The following is a 20628-nucleotide window of genomic DNA, read 5'->3' as shown; positions in this document are numbered from 1 at the left end:
AAGCCAGGCATTTTCATAGGACAAATTAAGCTGTTACTTGGATTTATTTAAACATTTTATGTCAAGGGGTTCCACGCAACTGACTTAAAAGTAACTTAACTTGATTATGTATTTGTAATCAGTTAATTTGTGTTCTTATCTACTTAACATGGCTATGTTCAACTAATGAAAGTTAAGTTATTTGAATGTATGAATAATCCATAAAAATGAACTAATCATTACAGTTTTTCTCAATTGCTTTGGTGCATTTCTCTGATCAGAATTAAAGTTCTCATAACTGTTAGTGCATTTCTCAAAACAATTAGTACAAACTGCAAAACCTAGTTGATAACCTGCAGAAGCGTGTCACTTGCTCAAAATGGATAGTTCATTCCTCAAAAGCAAGTATTCATGTCAATGAAAGTGTCACTGTCATCAAAATGAAAATCCTGACACCATTGTTTATGAACAAGATAGTCAAATGGCTTTGTCATGTTTTCAATTTTGACAGATCACTCTGTAAGTGTTTTCCAATGCAAAAAAGTCAGATATTGGTGACACTACCTGAAAATGCTCAAGACAGCACTATACACTATTTGCACAGCCATTTGAAATCTACAGTTACACATTACTGTACACACTGTACACATTGTAATATTCCCTCCTTGTTGGTCTGGGACATCAATGGTTGCTCTCTGTCCAATGGGATTTCTTCCACGCGGTCTACCTTTTGCCAGATTGAAACCCGCCTCATCAACGTATAATGTGTGCAGTGGTTCCCTGGTACACGCTTCCTTTCTGGGGTTGTCAAAATAAAAGTGCAACGTTTATAGCAGCGGAAAACGTTTATTTTGTACATTATCTAACGTTAACACGAACCTAAACTAACTTTAGGTTAGTTGTAACGTTAGTTTAGGTTCGTGTTAACGTTAGATAATGTACAAAATAAACGGTTTCCGCTGCTATAAACGTTGCACTTTTATTTTGACAACCCCAGAAAGGAAGTCATTATATATGCTTTACGATCCTCCTGTTCTGCGTTAGCTCCGGTTAGCTCAGAGCGTCCGGTATAACAATATACCAGCCATTGGATTACTGTTTTCTAAATTGGGGAGGCTTTTAATCGTCAAGGTAAGAGGATTTCAAGTCATGGTATCCATAAACTTCAATCGGTTCGGATCTTTTGAATGAATGAGAATGTAAACAAACACGGCGTCACGTTGAAATCACTGGCTGCGCTCATAGAGGAGTGGTTGGGCAAAAAAATATATTTAGTATATTTGCTTATAAAACGTAATTTCTAATTCAATTATTTTTTATTTCTCCACGTGGTGAATACACAGGTCACAACATGTTTACATGAACGTTTTGGAGTTGTATTTGGAGTGTATTCTGCAATCTGTTAATAAACTTTTCAATCAATCAATCAAACTATACACTGTAAGGCTCCGGATCTGCCTCACTTCCAGTGATGAAGCTAAGCTATGCTAACGGAGCGACTGTTCCCTAAGCTAAATGCACGCACAGAGACAAAAAAGGTATGTATCTTCTTGTCTAACTCCAGGGAAGATGTTAAATAAGCTAATTTCCCAAAATGTTGGAGTTTTCCTTTAAGTAAATCCAAAGAAATGTTTTTTTGAGTGTAGTCTCCTGGCTTGTTATTTCACGTACCGTCGGCGCCTACCGTCTGAACGAAATATTAGTGGTTTTGACACTGCAACGTTTAACACATTATCAAAACATAGGCTGTGAAAAGAAAATTCTAATTTGGCAGATGATGGCATCGTCTGCCATTTTAGAGCATGCAACATCACTGCTTTCTCTGCACCCTCCATCTCTGTCTTCCTTTCCCTCTTCTCTTCTCTCTCTCTGTCTGAATGCCCCCAAAGTAAGTTTCAGTACAGGTTCAGTAGGCGTACCTTTATGATGGTTGAGTAGGTATTTCTGGGTACCTCCTGTACTGTGAAAATGGCTGGATGTCTACTTGGGTAATGTACTGTAACCTAGCCCTCTCGCCCTTTCTCTTTGTCTTTTTCTCCCTCCCTCTCTCCCTCTCTTCCTCTCTGCAATTACCGGGTATGTTATACTATGAAGCTATATACGTCGTTAAACAGAGTAATTCAAATGCTATTATGCAGAGTAAATCTGTCTGTGGTTGAGGATAATGCTGTTCTGTTACATGAAGGAAGAAGCCTAATTAGAAACACTGTTATGAACAGAGAATACCTCCCTGTACGTTCAATTACCCCCCCCCCCCCCCCCCCCCCCAACAGAGTATGACTCTATGTTCTTCAAGGTCTCTCTCTCTCTCTCTCTCTCTCTCTCTCTCTCTCTCTCTCTCTCTCTCTCTCTCTCTCTCTCTCTCTCTCTCTCTGTATATAATGACATCACTTCTTCCAACCTCTATGTCCTTCTTATCTTTTTATACAAGACACACTGCATTATTATTTATCACACACACACACCCTTCTGGGTACATTTAAAGGGGAACTATCTTACTATTTCTTTCTCACTATTTGGGCAATTTTACACAATTGCTGTGAGTATGGAACACATCTGTAAGGTTTTTTTCCCCGAAAAAATCATTGTTTTGTATTTCTAATTAAAGGGCAACTATTTTACTATTTCTTTCACTATTTGGGCACTTTTACACAATTCCTGTGAGTCTATGGAACACCTCTGTAATATATATATTTTTTTAATTCATTGTTTTGTATTTCTAATCAAGTCCTCAAAAACAGCATTTTTCTACCTCAAGATTTCGAGCTGTTTTGAGCCTGGGCAGCAGGTGCCACCTAAACCACTGCGGCGCGTCGTCGTCTATCTCAACATTAACATGCAGCAGTGACTATATGACATCACATATAGGCACATTTTCAAACGACTCAGTTCAGTGAGGGTGAATATTGTGAGAGGAGAATTGGAAGAATGCGCCAATATGAGAATTTTGAGACATAGATCATATTAATATAAGTTCACATAGCTAGGAAACAATGCTAAACACTCAAAAAGGCCATTTATAAGATAGTTCCCCTTTAAGTACTGTAGAGCAGCAGTTTCTGCTGTTTTTGGCTGGGCTCCACCCATACTCGCAATGCGCTTTGAGTGACAGTCACCCACTGCACTGCAATGCACTGGCAGATACCTTTTGGGGGAGAGAGAGAGATAGAGAGATAGAAAGGGACTAATTAATATCGCCGCGGGGGGGGGCATAATCCCACGGGACAATGCATTGGTAACTTGTTTCAAATGACAATATATACCCCGTGAATATTATTGCACGGATCGGAATATGCGTGGGAGCGTGCGCTATGATATTTTGCAACAGGTTGACGTGATACAGCGAGTGCTGATACGCGAGAGAGCGAGAGAGAGAACGAGCGAGCGAGAGAGATAGAGAGAGAGAGAGGGGGAGACAGATAGAGAGGGAGAGAGAGATAGAGAGGGAGAGAGAAGAAAGCGCTCCGAGAGCGCGTGTGTGCATGTGCGTGTGTGAGCGGCTCGACTCGCGAATGTGTGTAAATGCAGGGGGAGAGACAGAGGAGAGATCTCTCAAAGACGAGTCGCACCGTATGAGAGCCTCTCTCTCCCTCTCTCTATATGTCTGTCTCTCCCTCTCTCTCTTTTTCCCTGTGTCAGTGAGAGGAAAACCGCTTCCGCATTATTCCCACTCGCTCCGCGAATTGTTGATTGTGGGCGGTGGCCATGGCCGCCTAGTTCTAGTCGAAAGTGGGGGTGCCTTTTTTTTTTTTTTTTTTTATTATTATAATTTTTTTTTTCTTTTTTTTTTTTGTAATTTTTTTGACAGGCAAGGGGTGGTTTGGAGGGGGTCAGGCACGACCCCCCCCCCACGGCAGAATTTTTTTTCATTTAATGAACCTGTACATGCAATTTCCTGCAATATAGAGCCTTCAATCTTGACCAATAAAGCTGCTCTTTTCACTATAAAACTCAGTTTATATTGCAGTATGATAGCCAATTACTATAATAATAATAATATATTAATATATATATATATATATATATATATACTGTATATATACTGTATATTGATTTTTCGCTCTTTTATTTTTATTAAATCAATCTCCTTTCAAATAGGCCATTTTTTAATAAGAAAGAGAGAAAAAATACCAACAAGGAACAATAACAGGGTCTGCTGTAAATATAGCCTATTTTGTGTCTTAATTTGTTATGTTATCCTACACTTTAAGCTGTCTGATATTTCCATTACCTGTAACTCTTGGGTCTCTTTCTCTCCTTCTCTGCCTCCTCCCTGAGTCTGCACAGTCACCATATCATTCTACATTAAGGAGAGCAATACACTTATGAATACACTGAACATCATTATGAAACATTTCTATTGCACCCTTACTTACAATTCATTATGAATTGAAAATGGGGAACCCTGATGTAAACAAGACGAAAGTCTTTCTCTGGTCTGCATCCCCTTAACAATTGTGTGTATTGAGCTGTACTGTACTGTACCCATTCTGCAATCTGTTATTGATTGATTAAAAATGTTATTAACATATTGCAGAATGGGTACAATATAGTACGGCTCAATACACACAATTGTTAAGGGGATGCAGACCAGAGAAAGACTTTTGTTTTGTTTACATCAGGGTCCCCTTATTGCATTATTATTATTATAAAATTTTTTTTAAAAGAAAAGTAAAAAAAAAAAAACGAACGTTAAAATTTGCAAACGAAGTCAACGTTATCCAGCTGACGACACCACATATCTAGATATATGACAACGTTACCTAGCGGCTAGCACTAAAGCTAACGCCAACCAGAGGGAAACTTTGTTATTATTATTATTATTATTATTATTGTTTGGTATGACCAGATGGCATTTCGGGACGTGAAACACTTTTATTGTATTGCGTGGTAGAACTTCTACCACTCAATAGAAGACATGTCTAACATAAATAATCTTAACAATCATAAACAACTTACTGGAAAATCCTGCCTGCCACCAAATGACACACTTCTGTGGCCTTTATTTACACTCAGCCTACCTGCAGCCAGCGCCGTGCGCCGTCTGCTCTGCTGGGGGTGGGAGAGGCACTGGATCAAACCATATGGGGGAGCAGGGGGGGGGGGGTCGCAATCTTTGGAAACTTAAAAACGTGTTATTAAGTGTCATTGCGTATTATTAATTTGATTGAAATTACGTAGTTATGCTTAGATTTATATATTGGGGGGGGGTATATCATATTTTTCATATGATCAAAAAGTGGTGGAGCAAGATCATATCCTTGCTCCCCCAAGTTCAATAGTCCTGGAGCACGTGCATCGTCTGCTCTATTGCGCAGGCGTCTATGGCGGTGGCTACAACCACAGAAGGAGCTGAGGTATGCAGACCAGAATTCTTACACGTCACAGATACACTAAATTCTGAATGGCTTGGTTCAGTGGGGGAGGTTCTTGTCTGAGCTGAACTGAAGAAACGGGACTAGCTAGAGATTTCACATCTAGTCAGTGTTGGTACAACCCCACATTGCTAGAAAACAATGCAAACCACTGGAAAAAGCCATTTATAAGATAGTTCCCCAAGCAAACATATAATGAAAAAGACAAGTGAGGGTGTGACGTACATGGGTACGTGGGTTGGTCATTACCATTATTACTGTATTTATGACACCATCTGAACATCAGGTTAGTATATGTAAATATGTTATGTTTTGTATGTGATGTGTGTGTGTGTGCATGATAGCTAATGCTGTCTCTTTTTCTCTTCCTGTCAGGTGCCGCCCATCCCTACACTGAAGAGTGCTGATTGCCTAATGAATGACAGCTGATGGCAATCACCTCAAGAGGGACGGGTGGACAAATACCTGACAGCACACGTATGGGGCGCCTCATTTGAATCACTGCCACGTTCCAGAGTGGAGTGAGGAGGTTTTCCTTCTCGCCTAGCTGTATTGTGGAGCGATACTGTGTGGCTTGGTGCCATTTACCACTTGGTGTGGATTAATCCTCCTAGTTGTGGTGTCCTATGATGGACACGTTGATATTTTGTTAAGTGTTTGTTTGTCTTTTTTTGTAAGTAAATCCCCTTCTCAAACACATGTTGATTTTTCCCGTGAACAGCGTATTCTGTTTAATCGATGGTGTTCGGCGTGTGAAGTGGATGATGTAGCAGCTTTGAGTGAGTTGGTCCTCATTGAGCAATTTAAGACCTGCATGCCCGAGTGCATCGTAGTGTATTTAAATGAACGCAAAGTATCTACTCTCCACGAAGCTGCAATTTTAGCAGATGAGTTCGCATTGACCCACAAATATGTGGGAATCACACATGTTTCGGTGCGTGATGGTGTGTATGTTGGTGGCAGCTCGTTCTCTCCGTTTCGGGGAGGTGACGAGGAGCATTCCGACCGCGCTCACCGCCGTCTCAAAAGGCCTTGGGTGACGAGCTAGGGGTTCCGACCACGCTCACCGCCGTCTGAAAAGGCCACCATTGTGTGTAATTACTGTAAGAAAGAAGGGCATTTTGTGAGGGACTGTCATGCGCTAAGGGATCGACAGGAGACAAGGGAGTCAGCCCAGGAACCGAAAGGGGTGGGGTTGATTGGTACAGTGTCATGTCCTGACCAGAATAGCTCTTTTGAACCCTTTTTGTTTGATGGTTATGTGTCCCTGTCGGGTAAAGTTGGGGACTACCAACGGGTGAGAATACTCCGTGATACAGGAGCCTCTCAATCGTTCATCCTGGCTGATGTATTACCATTGGATGTGGACTCCTGTCAGTCGAGTGAATTGGTGAGAGGTATTGACATGGGGTGTGTGCGCGTGCCGTTGCATAAGGTGCATGTACAGTCTGCACTGATCACAGGTTGTTTTCCTGTCGCGGTTCGCCCATGTTTTCCTGTGAAGGGCGTGGATTTCATCATGGGGAATGATATCGCTGGGGGTAAGGTCGTCCCTGTGTTGGAGGTTGAAGACGCTCCATTTACTAACTCATTGTGTGATGCATTGATTGATAATCACCCCAATGTTTCTTCTATTTGTGCTGTCACTAGGGCACAGGAGCGGAAGCGAGACCAAGGTCTAGCATTGGGTGACTCTGTCTGTGGTGAGTTTTGCAAATTGGCGGTGGAGCAGCATTTTGAGGCGGGGGATGAGGTGTTTATTGTGCTGCCCACACCTGGTACTATACTCACTGCCCGGTTCTCAGGACCTTATGTGGTAAAAAGAAAGGTGTCTGCCACTAAGTATATGTTGTATACGCCCGAGCGGCGGAGGAGGACACGCTGGTGTCATGTGAATAGGCTAATGAAAATTCCTGCCCGCGTCTCGTCGGAGTTGGGATGTGACAGGGCTGTTGGTTCACATGCTGTGTTGTGTTCTAATGTGCCTTACAGGACGCACAGTGTTGATGTTGAGAGTGCGAACCCCGTTAAGCAGTTCGGGTATCGGTGTCCGGTGGCGATGAGGGAGGTCATGAGGAGAGAGGCTCTGTACCCCCTGAAAAAAGAAAAGGGGGGCTAGCTACACCTGGCCATGGTCCCTGGAGCTCTCTTTGCCTTCTAGCTCCCAAGGCTAATGTGTCTCTCCGTTTTCTGTACTGCAGGAGGGTGAACGTAATGACGGTGCCTGGCTTGTTCCCGTTATGGCCTCGGTGTGAGGAATGCACCGGCCACGTTCCGACGGCTGATGCATGTGGTATTGGGAGGTGATATATGGCCTATATGGAGGGTGATTTTTATTTATTTCTGTTGGTACTAATCTGATGTTGGGTAATAAGTAATAATGTTTTGCTAACCCTACAGGTTCGCTCTTATGGGGGAGGTGTGACGTACATGGGTACGTGGGTTGGTCATTACCATTATTACTGTATTTATGACACCATCTGAACATCAGGTTAGTATATGTAAATATGTTATGTTTTGTATGTGATGTGTGTGTGTCTGTGCATGATAGCTAATGCTGTCTCTTTTTCTCTTCCTGTCAGGTGCCGAGTGCTGATTGCCTAATGAATGACAGCTGATGGCAATCACCTCAGGAGGGACGGGTGGACAAATACCTGACAGCACACACACGTCTGGGGCGCCTCATTTGAATCACTGCCACGTTCCAGAGTGGAGTGAGGAGGTTGCGCTTCTCGCCTAGCTGTATTGTGGAGCGATACTGTGTGGCTTGGTGCCATTTACCACTTGGTGTGGATTAATCCTCCTAGTTGTGGTGTCCTATGATGGACACGTTGATATTTTGTTAAGTGTTTGTTTGTCTGTATGTATACCTTGTTTGTTCTCCCCTACCTTTTTCCCTGTGCACCATGGAGGAGGTTTAAAGCCCTACCTCCATTAAATATATAATTTACTATTTGGAAAACGTCTTGTGTTGTGTCTTTCTTACCTACCTGGAACAATGTTTTAAAAGCATTTACTGAGAGAGGCTGTTTCTTTGTTCATGTGCAGCCGGCTCCAGTTACTATTCTGTGTGGTCATCAGACCTTTGTACATGACAGAGGGGGAAAAAGAGATATAAGCAGAAAGACAATTAGACAGAGAGAGGTACAAAGAGAGAGAGATGACTTCCGGTACGAGAGGAAACGGGTAGCACGCGTGCACTGGAGCTCCTGGATGAATAAGTAAAAAAACGGATGAATAAAGACCCGAAAAGAAATAAAAAATGGAGATGCAATCAAGGAACAAGGAGCAAACAAGGAATGAGAAGAAGAGAGAAAATGAGGGGTCTCTGAGAAGGGAGAATTTGAAGATACAAAATCCCAGACGTGAGGGAGAGAGGGACCAGGTGGAAGGAGGAGGTGGGCCGGCCGTGCTCAACAGGGAAATGCAGGCCGAGATATTGGCGTATATGAAAACAATTGCGGACGCAATATTGGCAAATATGCAGACAATTACGGACACGATAAGGACCGATGTCTGGAGGCTGGGGGAGGAATTGAAGAAGGAGCAGAAGGATATCGGGGGAGAAATGGATGCGGGACTCGAAGCGGTCAATGAAAAGATGGTGGAACAGGGTGGGAGCGTGGAGGCGTTGGAAGGGAGAACGGCAGAGGCGGAGGAATGGAAAACAAAGATACACGAAGTACTGACAATCGCAATTCTGCAACAAGAAAAAATGAAGGAAAAGCTGTCGGACATGGAAGGGAGATCGCGGAGAAATAATACCCGGTTATGGGGATTGGAGGACGGAGTGGAAAGGGAGTCTATGGCCCTGTATGTGGTGACCCTATTAAAAAAAGAGCTGAAGGAGACAGGGCTGGACAGGATGGAGATTCAGAGAGCCCACGGAGCGCTTGCACCGAAGCAGCACGCTGGCAGGCCCCCCGAGAGCGGTTATAATTAACTTTTTGAGATTCGAGATGAAGGAAATGGTAAGGAGACGTGAAGGAGGAGACGAGGTGAGACACGGGGAGGCGAACGAGAGGAGTACATAAAGAACGGATTAACCACCCCAGCTATATACAATAATGCCCAATGGAACACATACACGAACGCGCACTACAATCACTGCAGATGGAAATAATTAGGAATGTAAATATACAACACATAGAAAGTGAGCAAATGTAAGCGCACAAAGGACAATGCACTGGGGAATGAGAGGAAGGGAGTGGGAATACATGAGGGAGATGGGAGATAGCGACACGGACATACAGTACCAATAGAGGCCAGTAGAGGGAGCTGACACTCCAGCTAAGGCCTACGGGTAGTGTCCCAGAAAATTCACACAAACGCGGGGGTGCTACAGACTCTATGAATGGGAATAATTGGAGGAGTAAACATGCTACACACAGAGAATGGATAACTATAAACACACAGAGGTTTACACACATTGGACTGGGATGAAGGAGAGACAATGGAACATGGGACTCGCATCACAAGAGGACTGGAAGGTGGGGGTCTCTGAACAGGAGGAAAAGCAGACAGAGAACTTTGACCAGGGGCTCTAGCGCAATAGACAACACGAATGCTGGACAATTATAGTGAGATGAAGGGGGCCAAGACATCAGGCACCCTCGCCACTAGAGAGAGCCCTCTCAACAAGAGAGCCAATACTCTTCACCTACCAGCAGGGGAGAGGGGGTGACTTATGGATCCCCCGTACACCTTGGGAGCGCTTTATGTAAAGTATATATGTTTTAAATGTGCACATGGACAAATATGAAGGACAAAAATTCAAAATGTTGGACATGAAGAGAGGCTTGGAGAGCCTCCTGCGGGGGGTATCTTCGTCTCTGGGGGGGGGGGGGGCTGCTCCAGTGGGAGGGCTGATCCCCCTCCAAACCGCCAACCGGCGAAAGAGTGCGCTTATTGTATTGTTAGTTTTATTTTCATAAATATGTGCGGTGATGTCGATTTCCTGGGGTCCTCGGCCGTCGTGGCTGGGCGGTGTGGTGTCTGGGCCGGGGGGGAACGGGGGGTCGGGGGGGGTCGGGGGGCCATTGAGGCGTGGTACTTAGACCTTCTGCGGACCTGGGCTTGGGGCTCTAGTGGGCCGGGGGCCTGGCGGTCGGGGGCGGGTGGGGGCTCTGGGGGCTCGGCTCCGTGCATGGTGGACCAGGATATGGGGGTGTTCTATATCTCGGGGAGGAGGGCGGGAGGGAGGGGTCTCTTCTCAGGGGGATCAGAGAGGCTGGGCTTTGCCCGGCGGGGCCCTGTGTGTTGGGGGGCCGATGGGCGTGGGGTGGGGCTCTCGGGGGCATGGGAATAGCGGGCTTGGCTCGGTGGGGGGGAGTCCCCTATCCTTTCCTCTACTGGGCCTGGCCCAATTGATTCAAGGGACCCGTGTCGCTGGGGGCCCAGCTAAGGGCGTAGCGGCCTGGGATATGGGGGGCGCCAATGGGCTCAACTCAGGGGGGGGGGTCAGCGTTTCCGCGGTTTGATCCGGGAGAGTGGGATCTCGTGGGTTGTGGGTTGGTTGTGCGTGGGGTGGGGTGGGGGGCTTGGCGGCATGGGAGGTAGCAGGCTTGGCTCGGTGGGGGGGAGTATTGCCCCTCGCCCCTCTACTGGGTCGGGCCCAATCAGATTCAAGATGCCCATGTCGCTGAGTGCTGGGCCCCACGTGGGACGGACCTGGGATGCGGGGGAGCCCGGTTTCTAGGGGGGAGGGTGGGAGGGGGGGGTTCCTCTTACGGGGGCCTGGGAGGCTGAACGCAGCCGAATTCAAGGGGCCCATATTATTACTGTACTGTTGTGTTATGGATGTCATTGTAAATGTTGTGTTGTATGTCTATAAGTGTTAAATACAAATGTCAGTTTAAAAAAAAAGAGAGAGAGAGAGAGACAGGTACAGATAGATAGATAGATAGATAGATAGATAGATAGATAGATAGATAGATAGATAGATAGATAGATAGATAGATAGATAGATAGATAGATAGATAGATAGATAGAGGACTATATAGAGGGAATTCTCAGCTGAGCTAAACAGACCACAGCTAAGATCAGCTCCTAAAATATGTTTAATGGAAAAACTAAACAGAAGAAAAAGATAACTTCACAAAGGCAACATAAAGATACATAGATTCAATAGGACAAAGATCAACACTTAAATACACAGAGAAGAGGGTCTACACCATAGACTACAAAGTAAAAAGGAGCCAACTAAAGCGGCTAACTACAAACTGAGTTAAAGCTGAAAGAGAAGAAAGAAAAATAATTCTGTTAAGCATGTCCCTAACATTGAAAATAAGAGGATTTTGTCAACAAAACCTTATACAATTTATATATTGTATACAATTAACAGGCTACATACTAAAGGAATAAGCTAACATTAAGGATACATACCGGTGTTGATTTTGCCTATCTGCCAGAAAAGACCAACCCACTTTCTCATATAAGGGGTGTGTGTCATATCTGTCACCAGTGATAAATCTAAGACCAGAATGATAAGCAGAATCTAGTGGTTTAAGGCCCTGTTTAACTCAATGGACGCCAACCATGTTTATATACGTTATTTGATCGTTTTTCCTTTTTTTCCGATTTGAATATCCTATTCAATGTCAGGGACCCATATGTTGCCGGTAGAAGGCATACTTGTAACGTTCTGGATTCTCGGGTCTGGTTGACCTGAGATCCCGGCTACCATTCTGTCACCTGTCACTTTACCCTCTTGATTGTATTATTGTTTGTCACCTGGGATTGGCTGTCACTCTGTGGAACAGGTGGAATGTCTGGTATGCTGACCCTTAAATAACTCCTGTCTTCTCTGTTCCTCGTCGGCTCTTCACACTCTCTCCAGAACCAGTATGCGGCGGTACCAAAAACAAGTGCCTGCTGTGACTTGTATTCTCTTCTATGGTTCTCTATTATTTAGTACTCTTATTTACCTAACTGCTCTATAGTGTGTTCCTGAATAAAGAGGATACACGAATTGTGAAGAGCGAACCTACTCTCCGTCTCCTTATTACCACCACTATTGGAACTCCACTCTCTTACCTGGTACCACCGTAACAGAAGAGCCGACCAAGATGAGTTCCACGGAGGCAATTTGGGCGGAACTCCAGGCGCAGAAGGACGGTCTGCGGGTGGTGAAGGAACGTCAGATGGAGGTGGGCAGCGAGCTGGGTTGCCTGGGCAGCAGTGTTGGGACTAACGCGTTACAAAGTAACGCGTTACAGAAACGAAGTTACTTTTTGCCGCAACTAGTACTCTAACGCATTACTTTTGAAATTCAGTAACGCTACTTACGTTACTGAATGGTTCGTCACTGCGTTATTTGCGTTATATACGGCGTAGATTGATAGCGAGCGGTAGTGATTATTATTATTATTATTATCCTCATCCCCACCCGCGTAGAATGATACGAGGCGAGTCTGGCCACTGGCCAATCAGAAGTGCGCAAGAAATGCGGCTACGGAAAGAAATAGACCCTCTCTATTGTAAACAAAACAAACGCTCGCTATGAATCTACATACAAAGAATGCAGTAACAAACTAACAAACCATTTAGCAACTACTTGGAGAGATAATTAATATACAACATGGAAACGAGATAAAGAACATGTTTGAGGCGCTGCTGGAGTCAACTGGACTAACGTAACGTTACTACATCTCAACCACCGCAGACTTTGGTGAGTGAAACTCAAGTTGATCAACGGATTTTGACTGTACGAAATCTGCCAGGGAATCTCATATAATACTAACCAAACAATATAAATATAGTCCTTTCATGCACAATTGATATCCTAACTATTCTAACGTTGCAATGCTTTGATTGATATCTTAAACAACGTTGCAACTTGCAAGATGGTGAATGAATGAATGAATGAAAACTTTATTTAACAGATTGCAGAATGGGTACAATACAGTACGGCTCAATACATACAATTGTTAAGGGGATGCAGACCAGAGAAAGACGTTTGTCTTGTTTCCATCAGGGTCCCCCATTTTCAATTCATATAGACATTTATGACATACACAACATACATGACATTTATGGCATAGGGACATATAGGTATTTAGTACTGATACATTTGTGACATAAACGGTATTCAAATATACAGTACTGTTACCGCTAGCTTTGGGTAGGGCGTTCCACATTGTTGTGGCATAATTGCGAAACGTGTTTAGTCCCTTGTTTGAGCCGAATCTGGGTTTTACATGATTTGTTGAGCTTCCTCTGGTGTAGTGGTTGTGGTATTCACTGACCTTTGGGAAGTATTTTGACATGTACATGGGTACCCCGGTCGTATAGTGTATCTTGTAGACCAGGCCCATTGCAAGTTGCTGTACTCTGTCGTCTACTCTAAGCCATCCTAGGTTGTCAAAGTGGGCAGGGGTGAGGTGGGTTCTGGGGTTCAGGTCAAGTAGTAGTCTGACCAGTTTGTTTTGTGATGTTTGTAATTTTGTTTTAAGCGCCTTTGAGGTGCTTTGGTACCATGAGGTGCAAGCATAGTCGTAGTACCCTTGAATTATAATGGTTATAATGAAACGCTCCGGCGACATCAAGGCTGTTCCTTCAACCGGCGCACTTCTTATTATATGACTCGGGACAACATTTGTTTGTGTCAGATTTGTGTTTGTATCTAGACCACATTGCTTAGCAGAGTTCGGTGATGTGAATGGAAACTGTCAAGTTGATCAACCGATTTTGAGTACTATAGGGCATGGGACTCGGGAGCAATCTTTTTTTTTAATCTTTTTTTAAAATAACTAAATAGTTACTTTTCACAGTAACTCATTACTTTTGGGTGTAAGTAACTAGTACAGTAACGAAGTTACTTTGAAATGAAGTAACTAGTAAAGTAACTGAGTTACTATTTTTCAGTAACTAGCACAACACTGCTGGGCAGTATATCCGGTACTGCTCAGAAGACGGCGGATTCAGCCCTGGCCTCGGCCAACATCGCTCGCCAGGCGGCTGCCAGGGCGAGGGCTACAGGGGATTCATCACCGGAGGATGCGGCTTCCAACAGCGAGGGGGGGGGGCGGGGGGGGGGGGCGAACGCATTCCGCGTTTCCAGAGGAGGTTCGGGAGCCAAGGCTGACGCCGCCTGGGCGCTACGGAGGAGCCCCGGAGGGTTGTCGGGTGTTTGTCACCCAGTGTTCACTTATGTTTCAACTCCAGCCACGGTCATTCCCCTCCGCCATGTCCCGTGTGGCCTATATCATTACCCTCCTCACCGGCCGGGCCGCGTGAACACTTTTGGCAACCAACATGCCCTTCCGTGTTGCTTTGATTGGCCGAGCGCGCGCATGAGCCACGACGCGCTCCTCAGAGGCAGGAATACTAAGCTCCCCCTTAAAGGAAAACTCCAACATTTTGGGAAATTAGCTTATTTAACATCTTCCCTGGAGTTAGACAAGAAGATACATACCTTTTTTGTCTCTGTGCGTGCATTTAGCTTTGGGAACAGTCGCTCCGTTAGCGTAGCTTAGCTTCATCACTGGAAATGGGGGGGGGACAATAGCCTGACGTTCCCTTACAGTGTATACAGTCACCAAATACACTCCAAATACAACTACAAAACGTCCATGTAAACATGTTGTGACCTGTGTATTTACCACGTGGAGAAATAAAAAATAATTGAATTAGACAATTTTCTAAGCAAATATACTCTGAACAATTTTTTCGTCTCTGCGCGCAGTCTGTGATTTCTACGTGAAGCCGTGTTTGTGGACATTCTCATTAATTCAAAGGATCCGAACCGATTGAAGTTTATGGATACCATGACTTGAAATCCTCTTACCTTGACGATTAAAAGCCTCCCCAATTTAGAAAACAGTAATCCAATGGCTGGTATTGATAATATAATACTAACTACTGCACATAGCTAACCGGAGCTAACACAGAACCGGATGGTCACTAAAGCAGATATAATGACTTCCTTTCTGGGGTTTTCAAAATAAAAGTGCGACGTTTATAGCAGCGGAAAACGTTTATTTTGTACATTATCTAACGTTAACATGAACCTAAACTAACGTTACAACTAACCTAAACAACACACAGTGATTCCATGCATCATTGTTTACAATGAACAGTGGGGCTAATCGAAAGGACTGGACACGGACGTGTTAAACAGCAATCAATTAATTTAATATAACAGTCCGGTTCTGTGTTTGTTTGTGTCTGTAGATTGTTGGTGAACGACTAACTTTAGGTTAGTTTAACGCGTCCGTGTCCAGTCCTTTAGATTAGCCCCACCGTTCATTGTAAACAATGATGCATGTAGTCACTGTGTGTTGTTGTAGCCACCGGGTAAATCGCGATTTTTTATTTGTTTGTCATGACAAACCAATTACATAATCCAACATAATGTGTAAAGGCACAACATATTCCAGTTAACGGTATATTTTTTTAATGATTCATTACGGCGCAATCAATACTTCCATTTGTATAAATTGCGTTCGGGACCTCCATGTTTTGGGGGTATTCATCAGAAAATCGGATCCGGGATTCGGCTCCCATCAGTCGGGCAAGAACTGCGGGTTTTCAGCCTCTCTCCTCTCTCCTCGAGCTTAAGGGGGAGCTTAGTATTCCTGCCTCTGGCGAGTGCGTCGCGGCTCATGCGTATGCGCGTGCTCAGCCAATCAAAGCAACGCGGAAGGGCATGTTGGTTGCCGAAAGTGTTCACGCGGCCGGGCCCTCTCCTGGGCTACGGCAGAATGGGAAAGCGGGTCGATGATCTGCCACGATGCGGACGCCTTTACCGGGGAGTTAAGATGTGTTTTCGACACTTCCCGAGTAATTTCTATTTATGAAGCCGGTGGGCGGCTTATCGCTTTCCGGCAAGGCCTCCGCACCGTGGCAGATTATGCCATTGATTTCCGCATTCTGGCCCGGGAGGCGGCCTGGCCCGAAATACCCTGCTGTCTCCTGTTTGTCCAGGGGCTCTCGGTTCGCATGAAGGATGAGCTGTCAGTTTGCGAATTGCCGGAGCACCTGGATGGCATCACTGCAAACCATCTGATCAATATATCAACCCATACTAAATAAAGCCGTTACTGACGATCAAGGAATTATAAACGACCCCCCCCCCCTTTCCTTCACGCATGATGAAGCATAATGTATACCGATCATATACATTTAAATTTTTTAATATAGCGTGTATAGGAAAGAAACGCCAATCGATAATCTATCATATGCGTCAGGGCCTATAACTCTCGTTTTTGGAATTACTGCTATACTGTGTAAAAACATACTTATATTCTAGACGGTATTAACACAACAATATATGAATGAAAAAATATAACGTTCCCACGTCCTGAACGATAGATAATCGATGTTGAATGGGCCATAGTAATGTCAATATAGCAATACAATTTAAAAAGTTATAGCCCTGCAAAGAAGGTAAACATCTCCATAGGCTTTCAATGGTGGCAGACTGGGTATAATGTGGATATAACCCATGGCGCCAGTGCCGTCTGGGAGAAATGCGAGGCCCTGTGCGAGATTTAAACATGAGGCCCCCCCTAAAGGTAAAAAAATAATAATAAAAAAATTTATAATAATTAAAAGTTTTTGCATACAGTCAACGTATTCTTAAATAATAGCACTGCCAGAGGCTGGGCATACAGTCAACATATTCTTAAATAATAGCGCTGCCCGAGGCTGGGCATATGATACAGTCAACGTATTCTTAAATAATAGCGCTGCCCGAGGCTTAGTGGCAATGCACCTGTACAGTCGTACACCTGGCAGTAACAGGGAAAATGCATAAAACACCCCTGGAACCTGATAAACAAGCTTAAAGCCAGGTTAATTTTTCAAGCACGACATGCAGATTTGCAGTTTTGCCTTATTTGAATCGAACTCTATAAGCTTAGTACACACGTCACAAACTGCACGAGTACAGTGTGCGCAGACCCTGTTGCATGATGCAACACACCGAGTGAGAGAGACAGAGAGAGACCGAGAGAGCGCGAGAGAGAGAGAGCGCGAGAGAGAGAGCGCGAGAGAGAAAGCGAGAGAAAGAGAGAGCGAGAGAGAGAGAGAGCAAGAGAGAGAGCGTGAGAGAGAGCGAGAGAGAGAGAGAGCAAGAGAAAGAGGGAGAGAGACAGAGAGAGAGATCCACGGCGGGAACAGAATAGATTGCATTAAAAACTCACCAAACGTCCAAGAGGAAGGGGACAACCGTGGAGATGACAAAGTTCACCAGTCCCTGCCTTTAGCTAAGCCGACATGGCTAGCCTGACTGAACATTCTAACACACAACAAATTTCATCTTCAGTCCATCTGCCGAACGTCCTCTTCGTCTTGGCATAACCTAATCACTATACTTGGTATTGATAAGCTTACGGCACGCAGCGTTATTTCTTCTGCTCCGATGCTGCACATTTGGTTTTCAAAAGTAGGATGCTCTTGGCCAAGACATCCACTTGCTCCTGTGGTGTTTGCACAATAAACTGTTCAATATCCTCTTCTTATTAAAACACAGTTTTTGTTCTTCATGTTTCATTCACGACCAGGAGGCAGAAATGTAGTTCTCAATTCCATTTAATTTAATTTGTTTTTCCCTTTACATGTTCTATAACAGAGCAGCAGCGAGGCATGACTTCTATTCTAACAAACAAAACTGTCACTTCTCCCGAAGGATCAAACACACCCTTTTACAGGTGGCACGCGTCTCTAATTAGCGTTGGAGCGTGTGGCCTATGCCTGCGCTCAACTGACTTCCCACTGGGGGCAAAAATGGTGCGTTACAGAATATAGCCTATAATGCAATCTAATTCTAAACAATATGATAAACAATTTAACGTGAATCTCCATTTAGGCTATTATAAAACATATTTATGCCAATTCGATTGCTCCCGATGGCCAGTCCGGGCCTGCCGAAGGGGGCACCCCAAAAAGATTCCACCAAATTGTCTGATCTGAACTCTGAACCTTGTCAACTGCTAGAACCACGTCTGCTAACAATACAGAAAAAGCATATTGTCAATTTCTATTTTAGAGACGCATCTTTTCAAGGGAGCTCATGCCCCAGTTTATTAAGAGTGCAGTTCCCTCTAGCTCTCCCATTTTTCACACCCTGCTCTTCCTCTGTTATCTCTGCCTTTCTCTTCTCTCAATATTGTTTTTCCAGAGTTTGAGCGAGTTCCAGATCATGTCTGAGGCTGCCCTGTGCCTGTGTCAGTGTCCTCTGGCAGACATCGCTGAACTGTCATTATGAAGCCAATAATTATCTCTCCGGCATCATTTATGACTTGAGGACACAGCCAAGCAGATTGAGAGATAGAGAGAGAGATTGTGTATTACTGCAGACAGAGCCAAGGAGTCAGGGAGAGAGAGACAGAGAGACCAAGAGGCTTTCTCAGACATAATTTGCTGCTACATTAGAGATTCAAGAAATCAGAGAGAAACTAATTATCAGACATTGAAATCGCTTACCGATATAATAGAGTGGTTCTTGGATGGAGAGAATCCTTTCTGAGGTGATGACACATGAACATTATGAATGTGGCAATTTAGCCACATTATGACTGGTGCTGTCCCCATTTGCTCCCTCCTTTCTGAGGGCGGTATCTCTTGACAGTATCTCTGTCCCCATTTGCTCCCTTCCTTCTGAGGGCAGGTCGAGTGGCCATCTGGTAATCTGAGGGTTCCCAGTTCGATCCCGGCAGCAAATCAAACTGTCCTTGTGTAAGACACTGAACCCCAATGAGATTTGTGTCGCCTTGCATGGTTGCCTCCATTGTTGTGTGAGTGTGTGTGTGAGTGAATGGGTGAATGTGAAGAATAAGTTGTATGTAAATTCAGTCCTTATTTTCAGGGACATTATGGGACATTTTCAGGAAAGTCAATTATGGGAAATGTGCTTACCGTCTTCTCCAGACTCAGACAAGAAGATAGATACCAATTTCCTCTCTGTGCATTCAGTAGAAAGCTATCCGGCTGCAATCTAGCCTACTTTAGCACATATGAATGGAAGCGGATATGGACCAGTAGCTAACTGTTGGCCAAAAACACCTCTCCCAGAGTTTTTTTTAAATCAAATATAGGCCAGGGCACAACTTAATAAAGAGATTGAATACAATTAAATCGGATATAAATTAAATATATATATATATATATATATATATTTATAAATAGAATATAGTACAATTATATGTGACGAATGTAATTGGAATAGGACATTACAAACATATGCAATGACGAAAGATAGTGACAAAAACACAGGACGCAATGTGTCATGAAAATACAAATAAAGCAAGCTCTATACATTACGAAGTAAACAAAATACAATACGAAATTAACGGAATACTAATATATCCCATTTAATTGTATTCAATCTCTTTATTAAGTTGTAAAGCCCTGGCCTATATTTGATTTCATAATTATATTATATTCTAGTGAAGGAGAGGAGTTAATATTCATTTAATAATAGTAATAATAATAATAATAATAATAATAATAATAATAATAATAATAATAATTATAATAATTATAATAATAATAATAATAATAATAATAATAATAATAATAACTTCATAATAGGGCTGTCCCCGACTAAGGATTTGGATGGTCGACTATGATTGGCCAAAATTTGCCATTAGTCGACTATTGGTAGACAAAATAAATTTAAAATAAAAAAAAAATTATAATATTATTATTATTATAATTCTTTTTTTCCATTAGGGCTGAATGAGTCGACTGAAGGCTTCTTGTCCTCTGCAAAAGCATGCAATTGGTCCACTGATGGATACATCTTGATATTTGTCTAGTCTAGTGTGTTCATTAGATGGGTGAAATCCTCTTTCTGTGCCTCTGTGCCTGTTTTCGTAGGCAGTTCGCCTCTGGTATGCGTGCCATTAGCGATCTAGGCCTCTTTTCTTTTGGAAAAAATTATTGGCAGTTGACTACGGCTCTTTTTGACCAATTAGTCGACTTATCGACTAATAGGGGTCAGCCCTACTTCATAATAATAATAATAATCATGACGTTGCATTACTGCTGATCAGCACGCCTATCAGAAATAAATGTTTACTGTATTGATAATCTCAGAACCAAGCATTTGAAATTACCTGGTTTAGTGCTTAGCCTTATTTTTCTAATAGTGTTCACTGCCAGACTTGGAGCAAATCACGCCACGTTGCGAAGGCTATCTCGGCATGTGGCTTTATATTTCTTGAACAAATTATATACTGTTCATAAGATGAGAGAGAGAGAGAGGTCTTTATTTGGCATGCAACGACACTCAATGTTTTAGCTTTACACACAGCGGTTAGTTTTTAGC

The sequence above is a fragment of the Notolepis coatsorum genome (genome assembly GCF_963971535.1).
Source record: "Notolepis coatsorum genome assembly, chromosome: 9".
NCBI lineage: Eukaryota > Metazoa > Chordata > Actinopteri > Aulopiformes > Paralepididae > Notolepis > Notolepis coatsorum.
Note: the sequence above shows the minus strand (reverse complement) of the source record.